The sequence below is a fragment of the Rhinolophus sinicus genome, linkage group LG03 (assembly GCF_036562045.2).
Source record: "Rhinolophus sinicus isolate RSC01 linkage group LG03, ASM3656204v1, whole genome shotgun sequence".
NCBI classification, from domain to species: Eukaryota; Metazoa; Chordata; class Mammalia; order Chiroptera; family Rhinolophidae; genus Rhinolophus; species Rhinolophus sinicus.
In genome coordinates, this window is record NC_133753.1 from 194,640,727 (window position 1) to 194,654,975 (window position 14,249).

The 14,249-nt window shown below is 41.9% G+C and overlaps 1 protein-coding gene across 2 annotated transcripts in view; it reads right to left on the bottom strand.

Moving 5' to 3' along the window:
• Positions 1 to 5,859: 5,859 nt before the first annotated feature.
• Positions 5,860 to 14,249, bottom strand: part of MTRR (5-methyltetrahydrofolate-homocysteine methyltransferase reductase) — a 51,264-nt gene continuing 42,874 nt past the window's right edge. The window contains exons 16-17 of one of the 2 annotated variants that reach the window (XM_074329096.1): positions 13,258 to 13,291; positions 5,860 to 11,392 (exon numbers count right to left, since the gene is read on the bottom strand). The gene's annotated coding sequence lies outside the window, so the exon portion shown is untranslated. Of the gene's footprint in view, positions 13,292 to 14,249 lie in introns of both variants that reach the window. The other variant, XM_074329095.1, reaches the window with a different exon arrangement.

Below are 14,249 nucleotides of genomic sequence, written 5' to 3' on the forward strand. Positions count from 1 at the left end.
GGAAGAAGCTTTACAACAACATCGACATGCATCTCTCCCTCCGTGACTGCCACGTGGACAACCAGCTGTCTGACTTTCTCACTGAGGGCTGCTCCTTGCAGCAGACATGGATCTTATAAACCATCCCCAGTGTGGGGAAACATAAGTCAGGTGCAGCTAATAGGAAAAGTAAAACAAAGCTGCACCAGGGCACCGACACACAGCTTCCAGCCGTCAGAGCTCTCTCCCTACAGGGGTCTGTGGCGCTGAGTTTGAGTCATGATGTGAAAGAATGAACGCGTTCTCTTCTTAGCTATAAAATTAGTCTGCTCACTTTGCCTTCGTGTTATTCCTTCAGTTTTGTGTCCTCTGTCAATGCTAAGCAAGTATGCAATTTTAAGGAAATGTTCCAGGTCATATCGTATTGTTTCCTGTCAGGAAGGTACACGTCTCCTCAGTCTTTGATGAGATACAGAATCTTTCTTTCACACGGCATTCCTGATATGACCAGGTGAAACGGCACCTGTATTCTATCCCACAAACTCGTACAGACACGACATCCTGGAACAAGCACCTTCCCTCCCGGTGGAGATGAGAATTTCAACCTCACTAATGTCCTTCCCCTCGTTTCCATCCCACTGAGAGCACAAGCTCAGTTTTCCCAGTATGTCCTTTCATCCAGTCGCATGATACAGCCAACCTATTCTGTCTAAAGTATCTATTTAGATATTCCAATAACTTCTGGAACTCTTGGACTGGGCACATTTTCATGTTGACAAAGAACTCATGTGGTTTATAAGTATAGCTTGTCTTCCATACACAAATGACTAATAATAATTCAGTAGTGTAAGTTAAGACTAAGTGAATTTGCACACAGAGAGATCGATGCTGAGTTCTTTTATTCCATGACTGTATTTCCACTGTTATTTTCCTCATGTTGCAGAACCTTAAACATAATTAAATGAGCCATGTCTCTATATTTATGATTATATGATAAGAAACACACAAGCACAGTTCTCTTTAAGTATCTCAAGCACATTGCTGTTCCTCATGATAGCTGAAAATATGCAATTTCTCTTTTTCCTGACCAGGAACCCCTCTGCTAGGGCTTGGCATCTGTCAAGTCTGAAATTAACAGCAAAATTATAGGCTACATTGTTTCCACTTGTAACTAGCTCTGTGCCAGATCACCCATTGTTAAGAGCAACAATGTAATAAATTACTGCTATAAATTGTCACCATTTAATTGGATGCTATTGACACCTCATTCAGTGGTTTGTTTCCTCCTGTTTTCCTCTGGCTTGAGGTAGAGAGATTTGTGTAACAGATTACATGACAACCAAATTGTTGTTTGATCTTCTTTTTATAGGGGGTTGTTCATTACTGTTGGTCAGAGGTCAGAGGTCTGGTCATGTAGATTCTGGTTGTGTCTGAGCTGTAAGGTGGCAGGATACACAGGGTCAGATGTGGGGCATCTTCTGAAATGTGTGTATCTGTGTTTTATCTGTTATTTTCTGTTTTTCATTTATCTGTGATTTTCATATAACATCACTAAGAAGTCTCAGTGCGCCCCAAGAAAACATGTATGGGTGGGAGAACCACGGGGCCACTAAGAATTGTGCCCAAGCAGATGTAATCACTGGGTTTTCAGCAGTTATTGTAAAAGCAGATAGGATCCAAGAAGTGGGTAAGGCATTGAAAAGTGATGTATTTTCATCACATAAAAGGTAAAAATATCTAAAAGGAAAACCAGCAGAAATCTAGACATGAATAGCTCAAATTCAATACCCATTAAAAATACTGGAATGAATCATCAAAAAATCAATTTGTACACAACTCTACAACCACAGGGCTTTGTGACAAATACATTCAAGAGCCCAAACCAATTTCCTCCTGAGCATTGTGATAAGCCTTAGAGATTGAGCGAAGGAACAGAGAAGACCTCATCTGTTGTGAAAACCCCCGCGCCCTGCTGTGTGTGGTTGTTGGACAGTGAATTCAAAAGTTTGGCCCTTGGGACCTTAGACTAGAAGCACAGATCCACTGTGAAATTAACCCACACTGTCAGCCAATAAGCTGGGAGCATAAACCAGACATAATGCCCATCAATAATGTACTAAGAAAATCAAGATTAAGCAAAATAAAATGAATGTAAGAAAAGACTATCAATAATGATTCAATTAAATTAAAAAAAAATGGGAACATAAACTGAGCTATACTAATGTCAGCCTGAGTCCTCTGGAGATGTATTACTTGATTCATTGATTTCATATTTAGTTCAATAATTACTTTATTGTTCTGATCATAATATTTACTGAATAATACTGTGGAAATAAGTGAAAACCAAGCAAAAGACAAAAGCAGGGGCCGTTTACTCAGCACTTGCTGTCGTAGAGTCAGCCACCATCACTTGTGTTTGGGCAGCAAGACATTCAAAGGAGACAGCGGAGTGGGGAAGGTTTACAGGGAAACCCGTGATCTCAGGAGGGCCTGACTGGAGGCTGCCGGCCTGAGGAAGCTGGAGAAGGGCTGGCTAGAAGCGGGGTGTCCTGGGAGGTTGGTTAGGCGAGCACATTTGGCTTTCTGGCTCGTCCTATATTGGAAGCAGGGCAAAAACTGCGGAAGCTGACTCTTTGGGGCCCATTGTTACAGGGGCTATTGATGGGCATCTCGGGTTAGTCACTAGAGATAGTGGTCTGACTCCCCACAGGCCTGACTTAGTTAGAGAGAGCAGGCTGGCTTCCTGGGCTGGTTGTTGCAGCTTGTGAGTCAGTTCTATCCTCATATACGGTCTGGCATTTTCCATTTGTACAGTCTCCCACTACTTTGTGGCAGGTACTGACATGTAACATTCATTATTTTATTTGATTTCATTTAACCCCAGTATGGTGCTTTGAGAATCCCTGTTTTACAGAGTAAGACACCAAGGTTTCACCAGTTCATGGAACATGTCCAATCCACAGAGTGGGTGATGGAGTCAGTGATCAGACTGAGATCACCCGAGCCAAAGCGCTGGCTAGCCCCCCAAGTTCTCCCCGGTGAGGCGGGGCTAACTGAGATGTGGCGTCAAGAGGAAACTAGAGACCTGCGTGTCTGCCTGCTTACCGTTTCTGGTTCTGTTGGAGAGTTTACTCACACAGTTTTAGGAAACCCCCCTCTCCATATGTCTTTCTCTCGAGAATATTAAATCAACTTCTACAGCAGAAGGGTAACCAAAAGTCCACAGGGCCAAGGAAATAACCTGAATGTGTGAGTCCCCGGAATATAAGGCCGTGTGGGGAGGGGCCCACACCTGCTGAGAGAAGGCTGCCCACCCGACCCCTGGCTTATTACCGTTCACGTCGCCCACACTACACTGCGCCCAAGGACCTTAGCACCCTGGTTCTAACGTCCGCAGTAAGATCAAGGGAGAAAAACACTCAATGAAAAGTTTGGTCAAAGGTATAGCCGCTTACAGAGAATCTGAAGACTTGACGCTGCCCCTTCTGAATTAATAGGTTTTAAACTGGTATCCGCTAAAAATTCAAAAGTAAAATAATTGGAATGAAATAGCATAATTGGGAAATCATGCAGAGCGAGAGTGGAGTAAAAATTGGTTAGTATGAATATTCTAATTAGATGCATTTTTGAAATTTGTTACTGTCATAGGATTCTCCATTTGCAAAGGTTAAAGTGCTTTGTCCCTTTCTGCTGTGTTGAGTCTGCAACCCTCACTAAATGAAAAACCAGAGTTGCCAAAAATAGAATCATGAACGTATACAAACTACTTAAATACTGAGTTCCACTTTGAAACAGGGTTACAGAACAAAATTAAAGAATAATTTTTCTTTGCTTAAATGGTAAAATATTCTGGGCTGCATCAAAGGTGGCTGACGATTCTATTGCACAGTGCTGGTGGAGATTCAGGTGTAATACAAATATGCACCCACAACAGGGAGAAGCAAGGGTCTCCAGCTGCTCACACAGTAGCCACCCATGGGAGTCACTGGGGATAATCCATGTAATTTCACTTCTTCTGTATCTTATAAAGCCCTTTACTGATTCCATGTTAAACTATAACTAAGCAGAGTTACACAGAAAACTTTAACACAGTAGAATTTAAAAAAAATATTGATGTGGTTTCAACAATTACTGCTGCTGCTGAAGCTGCTGCTAAGTAGATGAGACAATTATTCAACTACCTGCTACGTGCTTAGTGTTATTCTAAATAGTCCAAGGATAGAAAATTATAGGCTGAGCCCATGATCTCAAGGAACTTCCACTGAGTAAAGCGGGGTGGGGTGGGGTGGTGGTAACAGAAAAGCAAGAACATCGATTTTGGTTTTCATGCTGGAAAGAACATTTTGAAAAGTGAAAATGTAAACTGGTTTTTATATGTTGATTACAATTAGGATAGATGGAGGAGAAAGTATTCAGCAAGGCAGTGTCTCTGAATAAAGAAACTGAGTTTTGATGACTCTCATCACACAGGGTCCTGATGTAGAATTTCCAACAAACATGCATAGGGAGTGTTTCCTGTGGCATAAATAAGAGCCTGTTAGCTTAACTGGCATGAGAGATTGTAAGTAACGAAAGATTAGCTGTACTGTTTCAGATCAAACAGCTGAGTAGAAATAGAAATGGAGCAGTCCCTCTGGTTAGAAGTCATACTCTTAGGTTATAACATGCTTCTCAAGCTTGAAACTGTTTGAATATTTTGTTAAGAAAAAACAAAATGTTTGAAACCAAAACAAAAAATTCTTTACTGATGTATTTGTATGAATTCATGGTACAATATGCTGCAACAAAGCCGTACACCGACTCGCATGACCGTGCCTCAGTCTGCATACAGGAGACAGCACGGTCTCGTCCTTCTCAACGGAAGCTGGATGGGCATCATTTAAGACTTTCTTCAGTATGTTCATTATGGTTACTTGGGAAGAGTCTCACTAGAATCCCAAGATATTTACATGGTGATGTATGGGCTTGATTCTTTTGACTTATCTGATGACTAATGCTAAGTACACAGTATCTTATAATTTCTGAATGGATATTTTTTAATCATACCATTAATCAGATTTTATAGCATCTCATTGTATAAAATATTTGTGATGAAGTCTTAAAAGAGAACTAGTTCATTTAAAAGCAAAATGATCTACACATGCTTAGAAATATGTCATAATGTCACCGTGGACCTGCGTACTATTTTTACTTTGAGTTAAATATAGAGAAGTCCCCAACTCCCTATGTGTTTCATTGTCTAAAACAGGCATAAAATCTCTCAACTTAATTTTTAGCATGTTGGTGAATCAATTTAACACTTTAAATTCTTTAGAAGATAAGTTATACAGAAAGCCCGAATCTTTTTCTTCAGGAATACAAGGACAATCCCCAGTGCCAGCAGCATATTTCTATGTGCTGTCTTATATCTGGGGAAGATTTGGGACCATCACCATAAATTAGAAAAACAAAACAACTTACTGGGTCCTTAAAAGGAGTTCAGAAATAAGTACTGCATTTTTTTCTTTTGGAAAGCAAAACTGAACAACTAAAAGTTTATATACAATAAATGAGATAAACACACACACACACATATATATATATATATATATATATATATATATATATATATATATATATATATATATTTGGGAGAGTTTTAATGCTTTCTGTTTGTTCCCCACTTGCCTCCCTCAGGACTAGGGACAAAGAAAGCCTGCCTCAGTTAGGACACTTTACAGTCACCTTTTCCAGGTCCCTTCTTTTGATACCACACTGTCCCCTTAAGTCCACTGTATTTTACAGAAACCTCCTGAAATCCCTCACTCTCTCTGAACAGCTTGCTCAGCCATTGCTCTTTCACTGAAACCCCGAGCTTAGTTGGAGGCTGCGTTCTCCAGGCCGCCTTCCCAGTCTTGGAAGAAGAAAGGAAGTCTCTTCCCCCTGCCGGCCAGTGAACAAGTCCAGTGATTCCACAGCCTCTTCTCTCCCACTTCTGTTGTGCCACATGGTGATACCTCCGCTTTTCTGAGCATTGCTGTAGGTTACTTCTCAATTCACCACTCTCCTGTTCAGGGACTCGGCCCTGAGTCAGCATTCTGTCTCCACCTCATCCCTCACCTACCAGACTTCCTAGAGCCTCCTTCTGCCTCGACAATGACATGATATCCACTCCAGTGATATCTCCTTCCAGGTGTACATTGTCTCCAAATGGCTTGGCCACAGCCCAGGTGGTGCCATTGCCCAGGGCAGCTCCACCTTGAAAGGTGCAGGTCTGAAATTCTCTGCTCTGAGGACAATCCCCTTTCCTTGCCTTCTCCCCCTGCTGTGCAGTCCACTTTCACCTCACAGATCAATTCTTCACTTTCTCCATGGAGGGGTGATGTGTGAGCTTCAAATGTTTCCCCATGGAAATTCATGCAGAACAAAGTGAGAAAAAAGCAATTTCAGATTTTATCTTTATATCTACTGTGAAAAAATAATAAATCAAATATATTCCAGAAAAATACACCTGTAGAACAATTTGCTCTTGTATTAAACATTTACAGTGATGCAGTGCATACATTCAATCACTTCTGCCTTCTTTACAAGCTGGGCTCAATGCAAAATTATGTTATATATTTCAAGTGGGTCCAGATGACATTTTAAAATTATATTTCAAATTTTATGTTATTTGGAACAAAATAAGCTGATTCAATGAAGAGGATTTAGATAGAAGAGCATCATGTGAGACTATCAAAAGAGTATAGATCTCCATACTTGCAAAGGACATTTCAGAGAAACAAGAAGCAAGAAAGCACATTGTGTCAAGACACTCTTCATGTAGCTCACCTTCTTCTTCTTTTTTTAAAGATTTTATTGGGGAAGGGGAACAGGACTTTATTGGGGAACAGTGTGTACTTCCAGGATTTTCTTCCAAGTCAAGTTGTTGTCCTTTCTTTTTTCTTTTCTTTTTTTTGTAATTTATTTTTTTAAATTTATTAGGGTGACAATTCTTAGTAAAATTACATAGATTTCAGGTGATGGAAGGAGAACTCACCTTCTGAACTGACAGAAAGGTGTAAACTGTTATTGGAATTCTCCAAAAGTTCCACATTTCATTATTTAGAGTTTTGAGTGTTTTTTTGGCCTTTATATTAAGAGGGCCCTTTCGTCCTTCCAATGAATGGAAAATTTACCTACACACAGTTTTATTTGTATATGTTACAATTGACCCTTGTACAACGTAGGGGTTAGGAGCACCCCTGCCACAGCCAAAAATGCACGTACAACATTGGATGCCCCAGAAACCTAACTACTAGTAGCCTATTGTTGACCCAGAACCTTGCTAACAACATGAACAGTGGATTAACGCATATTTTATGTTATCTGTATGATATACTGTGCTCTTACCATAAAGTAAGCTAAAAAAAAAAATTGTTAAGAAAATCACAGGGGAAAGAAAATACACTTACAGTATTTATTGAAAATAATCCGCATATAAGTGGATCTGAGCAATTCAAACCCATGCTGTCCAAGGGTCAAGTGTATATACATATACACCCTGTGTGTGTAATGGGATCATGGATACTGAAACATGGCTCTCTCTCAAGAGTGGTTTTCGTGGGCCAGGCATCTTGCAGCTGTGTTCACATTGACTGGTGGTCATCAGTTCAAGCTTGTTCTATTGGATGTATTTGTTCCCTTGATGGTGGTGAGGGTTTCACAATGTAGGCAGTATGTCCAAACTCATCAAACTGTATATCTTAAACATGTACAGTTTTTGTATATCAATTATACCTCAACAAAGCTGTTCAAAAACTAAAAGGAAAACCATTTTTTTATCCAAGGAAGAACGGAATATGGTGTGCTGGAGAAAGGGTGCGTGTAATACAACCTTTTAAGTTAATCCTCAGCGGGACTGCAGAGCAACCCCTTGGACCTCTGGCTTTCCTTAGCACACATTCCCCTTTGCCTACGGAGCATTCGTAAAAGTTGTTTACGACATCATAGAATCGTCAGGAAGCTGGGTGGTCCTGTCTGGGCCGCCACGCAAGAGGGCACAGGATCTCAAGAGCACGCGAGGAGTGCGGTATGGGGTTTACCCACGAGGTCTTCCGCAGTCTCGCACTGGCGACTGCGTTTCTTAAAGGTTAACATGGATCTTCACGTACTGACTGCATTGGCACAGCTGGGAACAGAGGGGACTTGGAGGTTATGCAGAGAAAAGGGCCATCAAATTATTTCCTAAATGGCAGGATTTATTTCAATGCTCACATACAATTGAATGATAGAAACTATTTACATAAAACGTAAGTACAAAAACTAAAGTGCGATTTATACTGCACATAATTCAGATTCTCTGATTTTTGTCCAGAAGAACATTGGCAGATAGAGATGGCAGGGAGTTGTTAAAGGAAGATTGGGGCACTGTTAGCAGTACTTAGGGTCATTCTTCACGAAGTTATTGTTTCAAAAGGATGAAGAGGTTTGGCATATGGAGATTGTCAATTCACCAAGAGCAGTGACCAAGCACAGCAGTTTCACGTCTGTCACAACAGCTCAGTTTACCTTATAAATATGCTTGTTTTCTTCAGACTTGAGGCTGGGAGCACGTGTGAGTTGGTCTCTGCTGATTGGCTGGGTAAGCCCTGCCCACCCCTTCCTTCCTGAACTTCCACAATTGATCCAATGCCTCAGACAAGGAGCTCCCTGCCTGGGCTGCCACACCTGGTGTCTTAAACTGAGCTTTGAAAACAATGTGTCTGTCAGGTGTCATTAAACCATCTGGACAGCTCTCAGGGGAGCAGTTAAGACCAGCAAATTAAATTGCAACTTTTTATTGCTCACATCTAACAACAAGATTTAGGATGACGATAACAATTAAGATTGTAAAAGCTGAGAAACTGAACGGTTCTCCCAGTGACCCAGTGAGGAATACCCAGCAAAACGGGCAGTCCAACAGGGCAAACCAAACTGGCTTCTCATTGAAATGAAGGGGCCAGGCCACACTATCTCTTTCCGTAAGAGCTCCACCGTAACTAATACAGGCTTTAGATGTAATTTTTGAGAGGCATGAGGTCGGCAACTCACCCACTTTTACCAAGGTTTGAAGCTGACTTTTGAGAATGTCCAATGACAAAAATAAAACAATTTCAAGTATAGGTTCATTTTGTGTCACAGGACAAGCGATGTGACTTCACACAAATGAGGTATTTAATGTTCCCTGGCTTCAGAAGTCACATCCAATGTGTAACAGCTATTGTGACACACACACTGTAGAAAAATCTTACACTGAACAACGTTTATACATTTTCTCTGCTGATGACTAGTTTTAATGATGAATCTGGCTGCTCAGACTGAAAATCTACACTGTGCTTTCCCTCAAAGTGCTGACGCTGAAGTCTGACGTAGGTCAAGTCATGGTGTAGGGGGGGGAATCAGGAGGAGAAACACTAACTTTCTTAGACAAAGCTAAGGATGACACGTTTTTGCAAACTTGAAACAGTTTGAAACTGGCATAGGAAAAACAACAACATAAAATCAATCATGTGATGGTCTAGGGAGTTCCCATCGGCCAGTCACCGTATCTGTGGCAGCTGTCACCAGCGTGTGTCCAATTATTCTTGTATCTGTGGGTTTGCTTGAAGAGCAACAGTGAGCAAGCTCTCATTTCTATAAGCATCACACTGATGTTTGTACCACAGAACAAACACTACAGTGGTGTGTGTGGGGGGGTTAGTTTGGTTTTGGAAGATATGAAAATTGGAGTGATGTCAGATTCTGGAAGGCTGAGAGAGGGTAACCTAAATCCTGAACAAGCCATCAAAGGTCTCATGGAGCCACATCCCCAATGGAGCATCACGATGGCTTGTGTTGCTCATTTTCTACCCCTGAGATAAGAGAGGGTTATCAGAGCAATTGCCTTTAAAATACGTCTGATCAGTCCTCCGCATCTGATTGGAACCAACAACCACATCCAAGTGAAACACACGTCAGCATTTTAAACAAGGCGCTGGCACATTTCTATAAGAAATTAAACCATCTACACTTACACAGTGGGAAGCTAGATTTTTCCAGATTCCAGAGCACCCTGCCTGTGTCTGAGTCTTAAACTCTGAGCTACTTTGAATCTGTCATGTTGTGGAGCATTAAATTGCCAGATCATGAAGAAAAAGAGGAATACATTTAACTCCTGGGCTCTGATTACTGATTAAATTAGGAAACGTGGGCTGCTGCTTCTTGCCTGACCTGCACTTTAGTTAAGACACATGTAGGCTGATTTTCTAGTGCCAGCAACGTGTAATGGATTTTGCCCTGCTTTTCTCCTTTCTGATCTGAACACAATAAAATATGTTTATCTGAATGAGATCTGGTATCAACCTTTATCATGGGTAATAAGCTTGATTTTTTTTCAATGGTAGGGCTAATATGATCTTTAGGAAAGACTATATGAGGTGACTTTTGCTTGGAACTGTACAATTGGTGTCAGGCTCTGAATTAGGTTTTTATGATGCCCTAAGTCACTTTGCTGTGCGGATTGTATTTTAAATACAGAACAGCTCTTCATTCCTGATGCTTCTGATACTGAATTTCTGATAATGACCTATATTAAAATTGAATCAAACCTTGCTCCATCTGCTAAAAGAAATGTATAATTCATCTTTAATAGAAGTCCATTTTTTAAAAAAGTATGAAATACTGTCATTTAAAAAATCACTGCCAACACTTCAGCTTTGCAGCGAGGCAATCAGACAGGGATAATATATCTCATTCATTGTTTTTCAGAATCCAAAAGAGAGAAGAAGCAAAGATGAAAGCTATATATTTTCTTTGGTATTGCAATCTTGAAACAAACAAACAAACAAAACCTAAATGCCTTGGTTTCGTATCTATTGAGTTACAAACATCTTTAAATTTATTATAAATCAGTTATTGTTAGTGTTTTGAACAGGAAAAAAAACAGCAGAAATAAATTCCAAAACGGTACCTGGTCTGCAAATATTTCATCCTACATGGTAACGCATTGGGTGATATTTGGTGTGACCTTTTGTGCATTTCTCAGGTCAAAGCAAATATCACCGCACGTCCTCCCATTTCACCACGATTAATCAGAGAACGGAGTCAGCATGGCTTTCTGGTGTCTGTCGTGGATAACCCACTGGCCAGTAATCAAATACTAGCTATGTCGTGTCAACAGAAATGGCCAAGCACAACATGGGTGAATGAGTGGTCGTGCTGCTGCACGGGACCAACGCAATCACCTTAAAAACAATAGCAACGAGTCTGCATACGGATGGTTTAAGGGTGTTATCTGAATACTCTACTCACTTAGAAATCGATTCCAGGAGCTGTGGGACTTACGCAGGCCCAGAGAACAGCTGCTCTGAGGCTCATGCAGCACATCGCGTCTGATCACGGTTCCTGTTACTCGTTATGCCCCCACCGGAGCCCTCTTTCGAGATAGAAATACCGAACTTGGTGTAAGCAATGGACACACTTCAAAACTGCATGCAACAACAACAAAACCCCAGTGGAGTATACAAGACACTCTGGGGCTAAAGAAGCTGATTGCCTTGGGGCAAGGTAGATGAGGAAAGGGTTTGCCAGTGTTGGGGACATGTTCATGACTGATGCTGAAGGCGAGGAAAACGTGGCAAGGAGGCATCGGGATGTCTGTAATTCAAACACCATCAAGGCTGCTCTTTCTGTGCATTGGGAAGTGTCCACACAAAATGATTAGCTGAGTGCAGACTTGACATATTTTCAATGTAAAGTGTCTTTGGGTGTCAGTTACACTCCAGTGTATTTCCTAAGGGGATCTCTGGAGACATGGAATTGCCTGAGCTGAGACTTTGTCCATAACCTTGAAGGTGGCCTGACACACTAACTACCAAAGACTCCAGCTGAAACAACCACGTAGGCTTCGATTTCCATGATTTTCACCATTTTGCAGATAAACAAGGAAATGAGGACCCCCTCACTGAACTCTGGGTCATTGATCCTGGAAGAGTCCAAGGTTTACAGTTATAAGACTGTGGGCACGGACCACGGGTCTCCACCTGGGACCTTCCATCACACTCGGCTTTGGAGTGACCAGGTCCCCTTCTTTTCAGTCACTACTCCCCTCCCTTTTCCCTGCATTTGCTTCCTTTCTCGTTAGTATCACTCTGTGGGCCAATGGGGCCAGACCCCTGGATTGCCCTGGGCCACGTACTCTGACTCTTCCTGAGCACAAAGGCTGCTTCACGGGGACCCCCAGCCTGTTCATGGCTAATTCCTCTCCACTTCCTTCACTAAAGATCTCTGCACAGCCCTGCTTACAGACAGAAACCTCTTTATCTTCCCACTACAGCATCAATGCCAATTCTAGTCAGAATCTACCTGAGTGGGCTTAGTGAATGGTCCCTGAAGGAGTGGGGGAGTTCAGGCGCCCCACATAAGTTTTCAGGGGCTGGAGCATAAAAATACACCTAAAATGAGATGGGCAAATGTGTGAGGAAACACCTGAGTCTGGGGACTTCCTGTAACTAAGTCTGACCCAGTGTCCCCTGAGCGCCTCCAAAGGAGCGCACAGCATTCAGGGAAGACAAAGCCCAGTGTCATCAAAGACATTGACCTGCAGCATGCAGCAATCCTGTGTTCTCCTTTCTGTAAAATGTTGCTGCACTCACTGCAGGGTCACTACATGGTGACTAGTCTAGTCTAGAGAAAGGACGCTGACCAACACTGGGAATCACGTCCAAAGAATTTAAATGTGAGACTAAAGCCAGTTCCCTAAAGAAAACAGACCAAACTTTAACCTTAAAATTCATCTGTGATTAATGTCATTTAACATAGGTTCCTTTAGTGGGATTAAATTGCTTGGTGCAGCTTATATGTATTTATTCATTCCTAATTGTGCTCCTTATAGTAAAAGAGAAAAGTGAATGAAAAATTACACCAAAATGAAAAATGTGACAAGTATTCCCAGAAGGTTTTGGCAGGAATCCCAAACATCCTGGCCTGAAGGAGAGCCGCTGTGTGAAGGACGATGTCCCAGGGAAGGGTGGGCACCCTAGGAAAGCCCATTGCGGGGGCTCATGCAGTAACAAGGGGTGTGGACGTGAATGAAGCAGAGACACGTGAGCAACAGAGATGCAGGGATGGAAAACCAAGTCAGTGCACAGCTAGTGAAAATACTGCGGTTACAGCTAATGCTATTCTAAACAATTCTTTGTCCGTTAAATAATAATAATTTAAAAAGATATGAATGACATATGATGGCAACACACATTAGGATGCCTAAACTCCAAAAACTTGACAACACCGATTACTCACCAGAATGTGGGGCCACAGGAACTGTCATTCATTGCTGGTGGGAATGCAAAGCACGTCAGAAGACAGTTTAACAGATTTTTATAAAGCTACACACAGCTTTATCATAGTATCCAGCAATGGCACGCATAGGTTTTTCTCAATAGATTTTAAAACTTAGGGGCACACAAAAACTGGCACACAAAAGTTTATGGCAGCTTTTTTCATAACCGCCCAAGACTGGAGGCAATGCACGTGGCTTTCAATAGACAAAAGGATAAACAAACTGTGGTCCATCCAGACAGTGGACTATTAACCCATAAAAAGAAGTGATTGATCAAGCCACACAAAGATGCAGACGAATCTTCAATGCCAATTGCGTTAAGATTTCTGATTAACTCCACAAGCTCCTGTACGCTGAAGAGAGCGCTGAGGGCCAGTGAAAGGAAGTCCAGAAGCCGGATGTGGCAGTGGCTATGCAGCCCTTGTGTTGCACTCACATCTAGATGAGCCCCATTTTGATTGGTCTGGAAATTCATTGGGAAATTTCTCAAGAACCCCACAGTATTCTTTCGATAGAAACTCCTATAAAATGAGTTTATTCCTCCTCCTCACACCCTGGGAACTCAGTCAGGGCTGAGACAGGTGTGTTATTAACTCATGAGGCTGCTTCGCTCCCGGTTCTCTGGCTGACACGTGAGGGGCTGAGGAGTCTGGATCCTGGTATAATCAGGGGCCCAGTGAGTCCCTGAAAGCAACCTGGTTGGAAGGAACTCCAAATACGATGAGAAATGACATGGGCAGAAGGGGAGGGCAACAAAACACTCCCCAAGGCAGTATTAGCTCCAATTTACAGATGGAGAAATGGAGGCTCAGAGGGCACGCAACTTTCCCAAGGTTATGTCACAGGTCAGTCAAGTCCAAAGTCCTGTCCATTCCATCCGTTCTTCCTTGGAACCAAGAGACTGGCCATCACACAAAACGTCATGTTTATACACTAGTGGTTAAATTACCCA